An 18,721-nucleotide genomic window follows, 5' to 3' on the forward strand; every position below is an offset into this window, starting at 1 on the left:
TGGTACCAACCAGGTGTTCTAATATCCCCAGATGGTACCAACCAGGTGTCCTAATATCCCCAGATGGTACCAACCAGGTGTCCTAATATCCCCAGGTGGTACCAACCAGGTGTTCTAATATCCCAGATGGTACCAACCAGGTGTCCTAATATCCCAGATGGTACCAACCAGGTGTCCTAATATCCCCAGGTGGTACCAACCAGGTGTTCTAATATCCCCAGATGGTACCAACCAGGTGTCCTAATATCCCCAGGTGGTCCCAACCAGGTGTTCTAATATCCCCAGATGATACCAACCAGGTGTCCTAATATCCCAGATGGTACCAACCAGGTGTCCTAATATCCCCAGGTGATACCAACCAGGTGTCCTAATATCCCCAGGTGATACCAACCAGGTGTCCTAATATCCCAGATGGTACCAACCAGGTGTCCTAATATCCCCAGGTGATACCAACCAGGTGTCCTAATATCCCCAGATGGTCCCAACCAGGTGTTCTAATATCCCAGATGGTACCAACCAGGTGTTCTAATATCCCCAGGTGGTACCAACCAGGTGTTCTAATATCCCAGGTGGTAATAATTCACATTTCCTGTTGCTTTTTCTCCTGGCTCGGTTTCTACATTCGTTAATTGGCTCATTCATCCCCTCCCCTCCTCTCCCCTGTAACTATTCCCCAGGTCGTTGCTGTTCTCAGTCAACTTACCTGGTAAAATAACGGATAAATAACGGATAAATAAAATTCAAAAAAGTTATAGCTCGGTTTATATAGTCATTATAGCTCGGTTTATATAGTCATTATAGCTCGGTTTATATAGTCATTATAGCTCGGTTTCTACAGTCATTATAGCTCGGTTTATATAGTAATTATAGCTCGGTTTATATAGTCATTATAGCTCGGTTTATATAGTAATTATAGCTCGGTTTCTACAGTCATTATAGCTCGGTTTATATAGTCATTATAGCTCGGTTTATATAGTCATTATAGCTCGGTTTATATAGTAATTATAGCTCGGTTTATATAGTCATTATAGCTCGGTTTCTACAGTCATTATAGCTCGGTTTATATAGTCATTATAGCTCGGTTTATATAGTCATTATAGCTCGGTTTATATAGTAATTATAGCTCGGTTTATATAGTCATTATAGCTCGGTTTATATAGTCATTATAGCTCGGTTTATATAGTCATTATAGCTCGGTTTATATAGTAATTATAGCTCGGTTTCTACAGTCATTATAGCTCGGTTTATATAGTCATTATAGCTCGGTTTCTACAGTCGTTATAGCTCGGTTTATATAGTAATTATAGCTCGGTTTATATAGTCATTATAGCTCGGTTTATATAGTCATTATAGCTCGGTTTATATAGTCATTATAGCTCGGTTTCTACAGTCATTATAGGTCGGTTTATATAGTCATTATAGCTCGGTTTATATAGTCATTATAGCTCGGTTTATATAGTCATTATAGCTCGGTTTATATAGTCATTATAGCTCGGTTTATATAGTCATTATAGCTCGGTTTATATAGTAATTATAGCTCGGTTTATATAGTCATTATAGCTCGGTTTATATAGTCATTATAGCTCGGTTTATATAGTCATTATAGCTCGGTTTCTACAGTCGTTATAGCTCGGTTTATATAGTCATTATAGCTTGGTTTATATAGTTTATATGTTTTAGTATGGGTTAACCCTGTTCTGCTCAGCAGTGTCAAGGCTAACGCTGCTCTGGTATGGGCTAACCCTGTTCTGCTCAGCAGTGTCAAGGCTAACGCTGCTCTGGTATTGGTTAACCCTGTTCTGCTCAGCAGTGTCAAGGCTAACGCTGCTCTGGTATGGGTTAACCCTGTTCTGCTCAGCAGTGTCAAGGCTAACGCTGCTCTGGTATGGGCTAACCCTGTTCTGCTCAGCAGTGTCAAGGCTAACGCTGCTCTGGTATTGGTTAACCCTGTTCTGCTCAGCAGTGTCAAGGCTAACGCTGCTCTGGTATGGGTTAACCCTGTTCTGCTCAGCAGTGTCAAGGCTAACGCTGCTCTGGTATGGGCTAACCCTGTTCTGCTCAGCAGTGTCAAGGCTAACGCTGCTCTGATATTGGTTAACCCTGTTCTGCTCAGCAGTGTCAAGGCTAACCCTGCTCTGGTATGGTCACCAGTGCTAAGGCTAACCCTGCACTGGTATTGGTTAACCCTGTTCTTCTCAGCAGTGTCAAGGCTAACCCTGCTCTGGTATGGTCACCAGTGCTAAGGCTAACCCTGCACTGGTATTGGTTAACCCTGTTCTGCTCAGCAGTATCAAGGCTAACCCTGCACTGGTATTGGCTAACCTTGTTCTGCTCAGCAGTATCACGGCTAACCACGTTCTGGTATGGGTTAACCCTGAGTGAATCTCTATGTAGTAAACAGAGTTCTTGACCAGTGAATTTCTATGTAATAAACAGGGCAGTGGGGTTAGTGTGGTGGTTGGTGGCTGCATCTCCCAACATGCACTTCAGCCCAGGTCTTGGACCAGACTAGCCTGAGTGCCAGTCTATTTGTGCCATCATACCATGACAAGGAGTTGGCCTGATGGCACAAACAGACTGGCACTCAGCCAGTCCTAGACCAGCATGCATCGGGACTCAGGCCACACCACACAGAGACCTTGTTGAGCTTGGCGTAGTCGATGAGGTCAGGACGGTGTCTGTGTATCAGGGCGCACAACGCGAGGCCGTCCTTCCAGCTTCACAGCCAACCAGGGGGAGAGAATCATATCGTCACAGCGGGCCGCCACATCAACAGCCAATTAAAATGCCTCTATCTAACAGTCTTCTAAGGTCAAGGGCCAATTACATTTGATTTCCTACTAAAGCTTTGTGTTCATTGGTTCTCAGACTGATAGGTGCAGGTGTGCTGATACTGATGATTTGTTTACATAGCAGGTTGGATAATTAACATAGCAGGTTGGGATAATTAACATAGCAGGTTAGGATAATTAACATAGCAGGTTAGGATAATTAACATAGCAGGTTAGGATAATTAACATAGCAGGTTGGATAATTAACATAGCAGGTTAGGATAATTAACATAGCAGGTTAGGATAATTAACATAGCAGGTTGGATAATTAACATAGCAGGTTAGGATAATTAACATAGCAGGTTAGGATAATTAACATAGCAGGTTAGGATAATTAACATAGCAGGTTGGATAATTAACATAGCAGGTTAGGGAGAATTAACATAGCAGGTTAGGATAATTAACATAGCAGGTTAGGGAGAATTAACATAGCAGGTTGAATAATTAACATAGCAGGTTAGGATAATTAACATAGCAGGTTAGGATAATTAACATAGCAGGTTGGGATAATTAACATAGCAGGTTAGGATAATTAACGTGGCAGGTCAGGTGAATTAACATAGCAGGTTAGGAGAATGAGGTTAAGGTTAGGAAAAGGGTTAGCTACAACACTACAGTTGTCAACAGCTGTTGTCCCCGACGCGACCACTAGTTGGCGCTGTAGGCCGACTCCATCCAACCACAGCCGGTAGAAAAGGTAAACAAACCCTCTCTGGTGACAAATCATCAGTAAAGAGAACAAGCCTTTCCATCGGACTGCTGCTCTCTGCTGCAGAACTCAAATCAAATGGATGGCTGTGCGTCTCCAGACTGACATCACTGTGATTGGTCCAGGAAGAGGCTTCTACCCAGCCCAATGCACTGTGATTGGTCCAGGAAGAGGCTTCTACCCAGCAGTTAAAGGCCCAATGCACTGTGATTGGTCCAGGAAGAGGCTTCTACCCAGCAGTTAAAGGCCCAATGCACTGTGATTGGTCCAGGAAGAGGCTTCTAGCCAGCAGTTAAAGGCCCAATGCACTGTGATTGGTCCAGGAAGAGGCTTCTAGCCAGCAGTTAAAGGCCCAATGCACTGTGATTGGTCCAGGAAGAGGCTTCTACCCAGCAGTTAAAGGCCCAATGCACTGTGATTGGTCCAGGAAGAGGCTTCTACCCAGCAGTTAAAGGCCCAATGCACTGTGATTGGTCCAGGAAGAGGCTTCTACCCAGCAGTTAAAGGCCCAATGCACTGTGATTGGTCCAGGAAGAGGCTTCTAGCCAGCAGTTAAAGGCCCAATGCACTGTGATTGGTCCAGGAAGAGGCTTCTAGCCAGCAGTTAAAGGCCCAATGCACTGTGATTGGTCCAGGAAGAGGCTTCTACCCAGCAGTTAATGGCCCAATGCACTGTGATTGGTCCAGGAAGAGGCTTCTACCCAGCAGTTAAAGGCCCAATGCACTGTGATTGGTTCAGGAAGAGGCTTCTACCCAGCAGTTAAAGGCCCAATGCACTGTGATTGGTCCAGGAAGAGGCTTCTACCCAGCAGTTAATGGCCCAATGCACTGTGATTGGTCCAGGAGAGGCTTCTACCCAGCAGTTAAAGGCCCAATGCACTGTGATTGGTCCAGGAAGAGGCTTCTACCCAGCAGTTAAAGGCCCAATGCACTGTGATTGGTCCAGGAAGAGGCTTCTACCCAGCAGTTAAAGGCCCAATGCACTGTGATTGGTCCAGGAAGAGGCTTCTACCCAGCAGTTAAAGGCCCAATGCACTGTGATTGGTCCAGGAAGAGGCTTCTACCCAGCAGTTAAAGGCCCAATGCACTGTGATTGGTCCAGGAAGAGGCTTCTACCCAGCAGTTAAAGGCCCAATGCAGCCGTTTTTATATCAATATCAAATCATTTCTGGGTAACAATTAAGAACCTTACTGTACTAGTTTTCAATTAAAATGGACAAAAAATAGCTTTTTTTGTTGTTTCAAAAAACAAGATTTCTCAAGCAGATTTTTGTTAGGACTCTCTGGGTCTGAGTGAGGAAAACTGGAAACTAGCTGTTATTGGTAGATAGGATTGGAACTCTCTTTCTAATTGGTCTGTTAACCAATTTACCGCCTGGTGATGTCACCAGGCAAGCTGAGACTCCTGCCCATGTAAACCTGCTGATTAGAAGGTTCTGTGTACATTGTACTTTCAACCAATCAACTATCAGGAAAAAACACGGAGCAAATGTTTTCACATTTTTACAGTGTTAGTTTCATCAGCTGTTGTACAATATGATACAAAACACCGGGGGGGGGGAAAACAACATTTTGACTGCACTGGGCCTTTATCAGATTGAATCACAACCAAAGAATGGCAAAGAAGAGTATTTTTAAAGCCCTAATCTTAAATGGGGAAACGTAAGCATCTATTGAACTGGCTGGACAACTGATAAACACTGAATTAACATGCAGATCTCCTCTTTCTCTCTCTCTCTCTCTCTCTCTCTCTCTCTCTCTCTCTCTCTCTCTCTCTCTCACTCTCTCTCTCTCTCGCTCTGTCTCTGTCTCTCTCTCTCTCTCTGTCTCTGTCTCTGTCCCTGTCTCTCTCTCTCCCTCTCTCTCTGTCTCTCTCTCTTTCTCTCTCTCTCTCTTTCTCTGTCTCTCTCTCGCTCTCTCTCTCTGTCTCTGTCTCTGTCTCTGTCTCTGTCTCTCTCTCTCTCTCTCTCTCTCTCTCTGTCTCTGTCTCTGTCTCTCTCTCTCTCTCTCTGTCTCTCTCTCTTTCCCTCTCTCTCCTCCTCTTTTTCTCTCTCTCCTCCTCTTACCCCCTCTCTCTCTCTCTCTCTCTCTCTCTCTCTCCTCCCTCTCCCTCTCTCCCTCTCTCTCAGACAAATAGACAACCATTTACAATGCTGTGATAGGACTTGAATCTCACTCAGTAAATGGACTCACTTGACATGGAAGTTCTGGACATTGACATTCCTGTAGGGGGCAGTCTTTCTCTGGCACCACAGAAGAAGACCTTCCTTAGCAGAGGTTTCTACAGGAGAGAACATTGTGATGTTTATTGTGACAATCGTACAGTCCCGGTTCTATCAAACACTCTGAAGGGCCACGTTCTGTGCTGTGTGCTGTTCTACGACAGCCACATTCATTACGGGACAGTTTCCCAGACACAGACTAGTCCTGTACTAAGAAGCTCTTTACATGGAGAATCTCACATTGATGCTTTTTGTTCCAAGACTAGTCGGAAATCTGGGTGCAGGAAACTGGCCTGATGTGTTCTAATGTCTAATTAGTGAAACTGGCCTGATGTGTCTAATTTGTGAAACTGGCCTGATGTGTTCTAATGTCTAATTCATGAAACTGGCCTGATGTGTTCTAATGTCTAATTCATGAAACTGGCCTGATGTGTTCTAATGTCTAATTCATGAAACTGGCCTGATGTGTTCTAATGTCTAATTAGTGAAACTGGCCTGATGTGTCTAATTAGTGAAACTGGCCTGATGTGTTCTAATGTCTAATTCATGAAACTGGCCTGATGTGTTCTAATATCTAATTCATGAAACTGGCCTGATGTGTTCTAATATCTAATGTCTAATTCATGAAACTGGCCTGATGTGTTCTAATATCTAATGTCTAATTCATGAAACTGGCCTGATGTGTTCTAATATCTAATATCTCATTCATGAAACTGGCCTGATGTGTTCTAATATCTAATATCTAATTCATGAAACTGGACTGATGTGTTCTAATGTCTAATTAATGAAACTGGCCTGATGTGTTCTAATATCTAATTCATGAAACTGGCCTGATGTGTTCTAATATCTAATTCATGAAACTGGCCTGATGTGTTCTAATATCTAATGTCTAATTCATGAAACTGGCCTGATGTGTTCTAATATCTAATTTCTAATTCATGAAACTGGCCTGATGTGTTCTAATATCTAATATCTCATTCATGAAACTGGCCTGATGTGTTCTAATATCTAATATCTAATTCATGAAACTGGCCTGATGTGTTCTAATATCTAATGTCTAATTCATGAAACTGGCCTGATGTGTTCTAATATCTAATTCATGAAACTGGCCTGGTGTGTTCTAATATCTAATTCATGAAACTGGCCTGATGTGTTCTAATATCTAATGTCTAATTCATGAAACTGGCCTGATGTGTTCTAATATCTAATGTCTAATTCATGAAACTGGCCTGATGTGTTCTAATATCTAATTCATGAAACTGGCCTGATGTGGTCTAATGTCTAATTCATGAAACTGGCCTGATGTGTTCTAATATCTAATATCTAATTCATGAAACTGGCCTGATGTGTTCTAATATCTAATTCATGAAACTGGCCTGATGTGTTCTAATATCTAATTCATTAAACTGGCCTGATGTGTTCTAATATCTAATATCTAATTCATGAAACTGGCCTGATGTGTTCTAATGTCTAATTCATGAAACTGGCCTGATGTGTTCTAATATCTAATTCATGAAACTGGCCTGATGTGTTCTAATATCTAATTCATGGAACTGGCCTGATGTGTTCTAATATCTAATTCATGAAACTGGCCTGATGTGTTCTAATATCTAATTCATGAAACTGGCCTGATGTGTTCTAATATCTAATATCTCATTCATGAAACTGGCCTGATGTGTTCTAATATCTAATGTCTAATTCATGAAACTGGCCTGATGTGTTCTAATATCTAATGTCTAATTCATGAAACTGGCCTGATGTGTTCTAATATCTAATTCATGAAACTGGCCTGATGTGTTCTAATGTCTAATTCATGAAACTGGCCTGATGTGTTCTAATATCTAATATCTAATTCATGAAACTGGCCTGATGTGTTCTAATATCTAATTCATGAAACTGGCCTGATGTGTTCTAATATCTAATTCATTAAACTGGCCTGATGTGTTCTAATATCTAATATCTAATTCATGAAACTGGCCTGATGTGTTCTAATATCTAATGTCTAATTCATGAAACTGGCCTGATGTGTTCTAATATCTAATTCATGAAACTGGCCTGATGTGTTCTAATATCTAATTCATGAAACTGGCCTGATGTGTTCTAATGTCTAATTCATGAAACTGGCCTGATGTGTTCTAATATCTAATTCATGAAACTGGCCTGATGTGTTCTAATATCTAATTCATGAAACTGGCCTGATGTGTTCTAATATCTAATATCTCATTCATGAAACTGCCCTGATGTGTTCTAATATCTAATATCTAATTCATGAAACTGGCCTGATGTGTTCTAATATCTAATGTCTAATTCATGAAACTGGCCTGATGTGTTCTAATATCTAATTCATGAAACTGGCCTGGTGTGTTCTAATATCTAATTCATGAAACTGGCCTGATGTGTTCTAATATCTAATGTCTAATTCATGAAACTGGCCTGATGTGTTCTAATATCTAATGTCTAATTCATGAAACTGGCCTGATGTGTTCTAATATCTAATTCATGAAACTGGCCTGATGTGGTCTAATGTCTAATTCATGAAACTGGCCTGATGTGTTCTAATATCTAATATCTAATTCATGAAACTGGCCTGATGTGTTCTAATATCTAATTCATGAAACTGGCCTGATGTGTTCTAATATCTAATTCATTAAACTGGCCTGATGTGTTCTAATATCTAATATCTAATTCATGAAACTGGCCTGATGTGTTCTAATGTCTAATTCATGAAACTGGCCTGATGTGTTCTAATATCTAATTCATGAAACTGGCCTGATGTGTTCTAATATCTAATTCATGGAACTGGCCTGATGTGTTCTAATATCTAATTCATGAAACTGGCCTGATGTGTTCTAATATCTAATTCATGAAACTGGCCTGATGTGTTCTAATATCTAATATCTCATTCATGAAACTGGCCTGATGTGTTCTAATATCTAATGTCTAATTCATGAAACTGGCCTGATGTGTTCTAATATCTAATGTCTAATTCATGAAACTGGCCTGATGTGTTCTAATATCTAATTCATGAAACTGGCCTGATGTGTTCTAATGTCTAATTCATGAAACTGGCCTGATGTGTTCTAATATCTAATATCTAATTCATGAAACTGGCCTGATGTGTTCTAATATCTAATTCATGAAACTGGCCTGATGTGTTCTAATATCTAATTCATTAAACTGGCCTGATGTGTTCTAATATCTAATATCTAATTCATGAAACTGGCCTGATGTGTTCTAATATCTAATGTCTAATTCATGAAACTGGCCTGATGTGTTCTAATATCTAATTCATGAAACTGGCCTGATGTGTTCTAATATCTAATTCATGAAACTGGCCTGATGTGTTCTAATGTCTAATTCATGAAACTGGCCTGATGTGTTCTAATATCTAATTCATGAAACTGGCCTGATGTGTTCTAATATCTAATTCATGAAACTGGCCTGATGTGTTCTAATATCTCATATCTAATTCATGAAACTGGCCTGATGTGTTTTAATATCTAATATCTAATTCATGAAACTGGCCTGATGTGTTCTAATATCTAATATCTAATTCATGAAACTGGCCTGATGTGTTCTAATATCTAATTCATGAAACTGGCCTGATGTGTTCTAATATCTAATTCATGAAACTGGCCTGATGTGTTCTAATATCTAATTCATGAAACTGGCCTGATGTGTTCTAATATCTAATGTCTAATTCATGAAACTGGCCTGATGTGTTCTAATGTCTAATTCATGAAACTGGCCTGATGTGTTCTAATATCTAATGTCTAATTCATGAAACTGGCCTGATGTGTTCTAATATCTAATTCATGAAACTGGCCTGATGTGTTCTAATATCTAATATCTAATTCATGAAACTGGCCTGATGTGTTCTAATGTCTAATGTCTAATTCATGAAACTGGCCTGATGTGTTCTAATGTCTAATTCATGAAACTGGCCTGATGTGTTCTAATATCTAATATCTAATTCATGAAACTGGCCTGATGTGTTCTAATATCTAATTCATGAAACTGGCCTGATGTGTTCTAATATCTAATGTCTAATTCATGAAACTGGCCTGATGTGTTCTAATATCTAATTCATGAAACTGGCCTGATGTGTTCTAATGTCTAATTCATGAAACTGGCCTGATGTGTTCTAATATCTAATATCTAATTCATGAAACTGGCCTGATGTGTTCTAATATCTAATTCATGAAACTGGCCTGATGTGTTCTAATATCTAATTCATGAAACTGGCCTGATGTGTTCTAATATCTAATTCATGAAACTGGCCTGATGTGTTCTAATATCTAATTCATGAAACTGGCCTGATGTGTTCTAAAATCTAATGTCTAATTCATGAATAGCACATACAGTCCAATAGGACCTGGTTTTCCTATATTAACTAACCTTCCTTGGAGATAACATACTATACACTATAACTACATGACTATATTAACTAACCTCCCATGGAGATAACATACTATACACTACAACTACATGACTATATTAACTAACCTCCCATGGAGATAACATACTATACACTATAACTACATGACTATATTAACTAACCTTGGAGATAACATACTATACACTATACATACCACTATAACTACATGACTATATTAACTAACCTCCCATGGAGATAACATACTATACACTATACATACCACTATAACTACATGACTATATTATCTAACCTCCCATGGAGATAACATACTATACACTATAACTACATGACTATATTAACTAACCTCCCATGGAGATAACATACTATACACTATACATACCACTATAACTACATGACTATATTAACTAACCTCCCATGGAGATAACATACTATACACTATAACTACATGACTATATTAACTAACCTCCCATGGAGATAACATACTATACACTATACATACCACTATAACTACATGACTATATTATCTAACCTCCCATGGAGATAACATACTATACATACCACTATAACTACATGACTATATTAACTAACCTCCCATGGAGATAACATACTATACACTATAACTACATGACTATATTAACTAACCTCCCATGGAGATAACATACTATACACTATACATACCACTATAACTACATGACTATATTAACTAACCTTGGAGATAACATACTATACACTATAACTACATGACTATATTAACTAACCTCCCATGGAGATAACATACTATACACTATAACTACATGACTATATTAACTAACCTCCCATGGAGATAACATACTATACACTATAACTACATGACTATATTACTATAACTACATGACTATATTAACTAACCTCCCTTGGAGATAACATACTATACACTATAACTACATGACTATATTAACTAACCTCCCATGGAGATAACATACTATACACTATAACTACATGACTATATTAACTAACCTCCCATGGAGATAACATACTATACACTATAACTACATGACTATATTACTATAACTACATGACTATATTAACTAACCTCCCATGGAGATAACATACTATACACTATAACTACATGACTATATTAACTAACCTCCCTTGGAGATAACATACTATACACTATAACTACATGACTATATTAACTAACCTCCCATGGAGATAACATACATACCACTATAACTACATGACTATATTAACTAACCTCCCATGGAGATAACATACTATACACTATAACTACATGACTATATTAACTAACCTCCCTTGGAGATAACATACTATACACTATACATACCACTATAACTACATGACTATATTATCTAACCTCCCTTGGAGATAACATACTATACACTATACATACCACTATAACTACATGACTATATTATCTAACCTCCCATGGAGATAACATACTATACATACCACTATAACTACATGACTATATTAACTAACCTCCCATGGAGATAACATACTATACACTATAACTACATGACTATATTAACTAACCTCCCATGGAGATAACATACTATACACTATACATACCACTATAACTACATGACTATATTAACTAACCTTGGAGATAACATACTATACACTATAACTACATGACTATATTAACTAACCTCCCATGGAGATAACATACTATACACTATAACTACATGACTATATTAACTAACCTCCCATGGAGATAACATACTATACACTATAACTACATGACTATATTACTATAACTACATGACTATATTAACTAACCTCCCTAACCTCCCATGGAGATAACATACTATACACTATAACTACATGACTATATTAACTAACCTCCCATGGAGATAACATACTATACACTATAACTACATGACTATGACTATATTAACTAACCTCCCATGGAGATAAATACTATACACTATAATACATGACTATATTACTATAACTACATGACTATATTAACTAACCTCCCATGGAGATAACATACTATACACTATAACTACATGACTATATTAACTAACCTCCCTTGGAGATAACATACTATACACTATAACTACATGACTATATTAACTAACCTCCCATGGAGATAACATACATACCACTATAACTACATGACTATATTAACTAACCTCCCATGGAGATAACATACTATACACTATAACTACATGACTATATTAACTAACCTCCCTTGGAGATAACATACTATACACTATACATACCACTATAACTACATGACTATATTATCTAACCTCCCTTGGAGATAACATACTATACACTATACATACCACTATAACTACATGACTATATTAACTAACCTCCCTTGGAGATAACATACTATACACTATACATACCACTATAACTACATGACTATATTAACTAACCTCCCATGGAGATAACATACTATACACTATAACTACATGACTATATTAACTAACCTCCCATGGAGATAACATACATGACTATATTAACTAACTGGAGATAACATACTATACACTATAACTACATGACTATATTAACTAACCATGGAGATAACATACTATACACTATAACTACATGACTATATTAACTAACCTCCCATGGAGATAACATACTATACACTATACATACCACTATAACTACATGACTATATTAACTAACCTCCCATGGAGATAACATACTATACACTATACATACCACTATAACTACATGACTATATTAACTAACCTCCCATGGAGATAACATACTATACACTATACATACCACTATAACTACATGACTATATTAACTAACCTCCCATGGAGATAACATACTATACACTATAACTACATGACTATATTAACTAACCTCCCATGGAGATAACATACTATACACTATACATACCACTATAACTACATGACTATATTACTATAACTACATGACTATATTAACTAACCTCCCATGGAGATAACATACTATACACTATAACTACATGACTATATTATCTAACCTTGGAGATAACATACTATACACTATAACTACATGACTATATTAACTAACCTTGGAGATAACATACTATACACTATAACTACATGACTATATTAACTAACCTCCCATGGAGATAACATACTATACACTATAACTACATGACTATATTAACTAACCTCCCATGGAGATAACATACTATACACTATAACTACATGACTATATTAACTAACCTCCCATGGAGATAACATACTATACACTATACATACCACTATAACTACATGACTATATTAACTAACCATGGAGATAACATACTATACACTATAACTACATGACTATATTAACTAACCTCCCATGGAGATAACATACTATACACTATAACTACATGACTATATTAACTAACCTCCCATGGAGATAACATACTATACACTATAACTACATGACTATATTAACTAACCTCCCATGGAGATAACATACTATACACTATACATACCACTATAACTACATGACTATATTAACTAACCTTGGAGATAACATACTATACACTATAACTACATGACTATATTAACTAACCTTGGAGATAACATACTATACACTATACATACCACTATAACTACATGACTATATTAACTAACCTCCCATGGAGATAACATACTATACACTATAACTACATGACTATATTAACTAACATTGGAGATAACATACTATACACTATAACTACATTACTATATTAACTAACCTCCCATGGAGATAACATACTATACACTATACATACCACTATAACTACATGACTATATTAACTAACCTTCCATGGAGATAACATACTATACACTATAACTACATGACTATATTAACTAACCTCCCATGGAGATAACATACTATACACTATAACTACATGACTATATTATCTAACCTTGGAGATAACATACTATACACTATACATACCACTATAACTACATGACTATATTATCTAACCTCCCATGGAGATAACATACTATACACTATAACTACATGACTATATTAACTAACCTCCCATGGAGATAACATACTATACACTATAACTACATGACTATATTACTATAACTACATGACTATATTAACTAACCTCCCATGGAGATAACATACTATACACTATAACTACATGACTATATTATCTAACCTCCCATGGAGATAACATACTACACACTATAACTACATGACTATATTAACTAACCTCCCATGGAGATAACATACTATACACTATAACTACATGACTATATTAACTAACCTCCCATGGAGATACCATACTATACACTATACATACCACTATAACTACATGACTATATTACTATAACTACATGACTATATTAACTAACCTCCCATGGAGATAACATACTATACACTATAACTACATGACTATATTAACTAACCTCCCATGGAGATAACATACTATACACTAAAACTACATGACTATATTAACTAACCTCCCATGGAGATAACATACTATACACTATAACTACATGACTATATTAACTAACCTTCCATGGAGATAACATACTATACACTATAACTACATGACTATATTAACTAACCTTCCATGGAGATAACATACTATACACTATAACTACATGACTATATTAACTAACCTCCCATGGAGATAACATACTATACACTATAACTACATGACTATATTAACTAACCTTCCATGGAGATAACATACTATACACTATAACTACATGACTATATTAACTAACCTCCCTTGGAGATAACATACTATACACTATAACTACATGACTATATTATCTAACCTTGGAGATAACATACTATACACTATAACTACATGACTATATTATCTAACCTCCCATGGAGATAACATACTATACACTATAACGACATGACTATATTAACTAACCTTGGAGATAACATACTATACACTATAACTACATGACTATATTAACTAACCTCCCATGGAGATAACATACTATACAATATAACTACATGACTATATTATCTAACCTCCCATGGAGATAACATACTATACACTATAACTACATGACTATATTATCTAACCTTGGAGATAACATACTATACACTGTAACTACATGACTATATTAACTAACCTCCCATGGAGATAACATACTATACACTATAACTACATGACAATATGAACTAACCTTGGAGATAACATACTATACACTATAACTACATGACTATATTAACTAACCTTCCTTGGAGATAACATACTATACACTATACATACCACTATAACTACATGACTATATTAACTAACCTCCCATGGAGATAACATACTATACACTATAACTACATGACTATATTAACTAACCTCCCATGGAGATAACATACTATACACTATAACTACATGACTATATTACTATAACTACATGACTATATTACTATAACTACATGACTATATTAACTAACCTTGGAGATAACATACTATACACTATAACTACATGACTATATTAACTAACCTTGGAGATAACATACTATACACTATAACTACATGACTATATTAACTAACCTCCCATGGAGATAACATACTATACACTATAACTACATGACTATATTAACTAACCTTGGAGATAACATACTATACACTATAACTACATGACTATATTAACTAACCTTGGAGATAACATACTATACACTATAACTACATGACTATATTAACTAACCTAACCCACCTCCCTGAGATAACATACTATACACTATAACTACATGACTATATTAACTAACCTCCCATGGAGATAACATACTATACACTATAACTACATGACTATATTAACTAACCTCCCATGGAGATAACATACTATACACTATAACTACATGACTATATTAACTAACCTCCCATGGAGATAACATACTATACACTATAACTACATGACTATATTAACTAACCTCCCATGGAGATAACATACTATACACTATAACTACATGACTATATTAACTAACCTCCCATGGAGATAACATACTATACACTATAACTACATGACTATATTAACTAACCTCCCATGGAGATAACATACTATACACTATACATACCACTATAACTACATGACTATATTAACTAACCTCCCATGGAGATAACATACTATACACTATAACTACATGACTATATTAACTAACCTCCCATGGAGATAACATACTATACACTATAACTACATGACTATATTAACTAACCTCCCATGGAGATAACATACTATACACTATAACTACATGACTATATTAACTAACCTCCCATGGAGATAACATACTATACACTATAACTACATGACTATATTAACTAACCTCCCATGGAGATAACATACTATACACTATACATACCACTATAACTACATGACTATATTAACTAACCTCCCATGGAGATAACATACTATACACTATACATACCACTATAACTACATGACTATATTAACTAACCTCCCATGGAGATAACATACTATACACTATAACTACATGACTATATTAACTAACCTCCCATGGAGATAACATACTATACACTATACATACCACTATAACTACATGACTATATTAACTAACCTCCCATGGAGATAACATACTATACACTATAACTACATGACTATATTAACTAACCTTCCATGGAGATAACATACTATACACTATAACTACATGACTATATTAACTAACCATGGAGATAACATACTATACACTATAACTACATGACTATATTAACTAACCTCCCATGGAGATAACATACTATACACTATACATACCACTATAACTACATGACTATATTAACTAACATGGAGAACCTCCCATGGAGATAACATACTATACACTATAACTACATGACTATATTATCTAACCTCCCATGGAGATAACATACTATACACTATAACTACATGACTATATTAACTAACCTCCCATGGAGATAACATACTATACACTATAACTACATGACTATATTAACTAACCTCCCATGGAGATAACATACTATACACTATAACTACATGACTATATTAACTAACCTTCCATGGAGATAACATACTATACACTATAACTACATGACTATATTAACTAACCTCCCATGGAGATAACATACTATACACTATAACTACATGACTATATTAACTAACCTCCCATGGAGATAACATACTATACACTATACATACCACTATAACTACATGACTATATTAACTAACCTTGGAGATAACATACTATACACTATAACTACATGACTATATTAACTAACCTTCCATGGAGATAACATACTATACACTATAACTACATGACTATATTAACTAACCTTGGAGATAACATACTATACACTATAACTACATGACTATATTAACTAACCTCCCTTGGAGATAACATACTATACACTATAACTACATGACTATATTAACTAACCTTGGAGATAACATACTATACACTATAACTACATGACTATATTAACTAACCTCCCTTGGAGATAACATACTATACACTATAACTACATGACTATATTAACTAACCTCCCTTGGAGATAACATACTATACACTATAACTACATGACTATATTAACTAACCTCCCATGGAGATAACATACTATACACTATAACTACATGACTATATTACTATAACTACATGACTATATTAACTAACCTCCCATGGAGATAACATACTATACACTATAACTACATGACTATATTAACTAACCTTGGAGATAACATACTATACACTATAACTACATGACTATATTAACTAACCTTGGAGATAACATACTATACACTATAACTACATGACTATATTACTATAACTACATGACTATATTACTATAACTACATGACTATATTAACTAACCTCCCATGGAGATAACATACTATACACTATAACTACATGACTATATTAACTAACCTCCCATGGTGATAACATACTATACACTATAACTACATGACTATATTATCTAACCTCCCATGGAGATAGCATACTATACACTATAACTACATGACTATATTAACTAACCTCCCATGGAGATAACATACTATACACTATACATACCACTATAACTACATGACTATATTAACTAACCTCCCATGGAGATAACATACTATACACTATAACTACATGACTATATTAACTAACCTCCCATGGAGATAACATACTATACACTATAACTACATGACTATATTAACTAACCTTGGAGATAACATACTATACACTATAACTACATGACTATATTAACTAACCTCCCATGGAGATAACATACTATACACTATACATACCACTATAACTACATGACTATATTATCTAACCTCCCATGGAGATAACATACTATACACTATAACTACATGACTATATTACTATAACTACATGACTATATTACTATAACTACATGACTATATTAACTAACCTCCCATGGAGATAACATACTATACACTATAACTACATGACTATATTATCTAACCTCCCATGGAGATAACATACTATACACTATAACTACATGACTATATTACTATAACTACATGACTATATTAACTAACCTCCCATGGAGATAACATACTATACACTATAACTACATGACTATATTAACTAACCTCCCATGGAGATAACATACTGTACACTATAACTACATGACTATATTAACTAACCTTGGAGATAACATACTATA

At 35.9% G+C, this 18,721-nt stretch overlaps 1 pseudogene; it reads right to left on the minus strand.

Annotated features, from left to right (window-relative positions):
- Positions 1 to 18,721, minus strand: part of LOC115120004 (alpha-actinin-2-like) — a 111,926-nt pseudogene that overhangs the window by 58,007 nt on the left and 35,198 nt on the right.

The sequence above is a fragment of the Oncorhynchus nerka genome, linkage group LG10 (assembly GCF_034236695.1).
Source record: "Oncorhynchus nerka isolate Pitt River linkage group LG10, Oner_Uvic_2.0, whole genome shotgun sequence".
Taxonomy (NCBI): Eukaryota; Metazoa; Chordata; class Actinopteri; order Salmoniformes; family Salmonidae; genus Oncorhynchus; species Oncorhynchus nerka.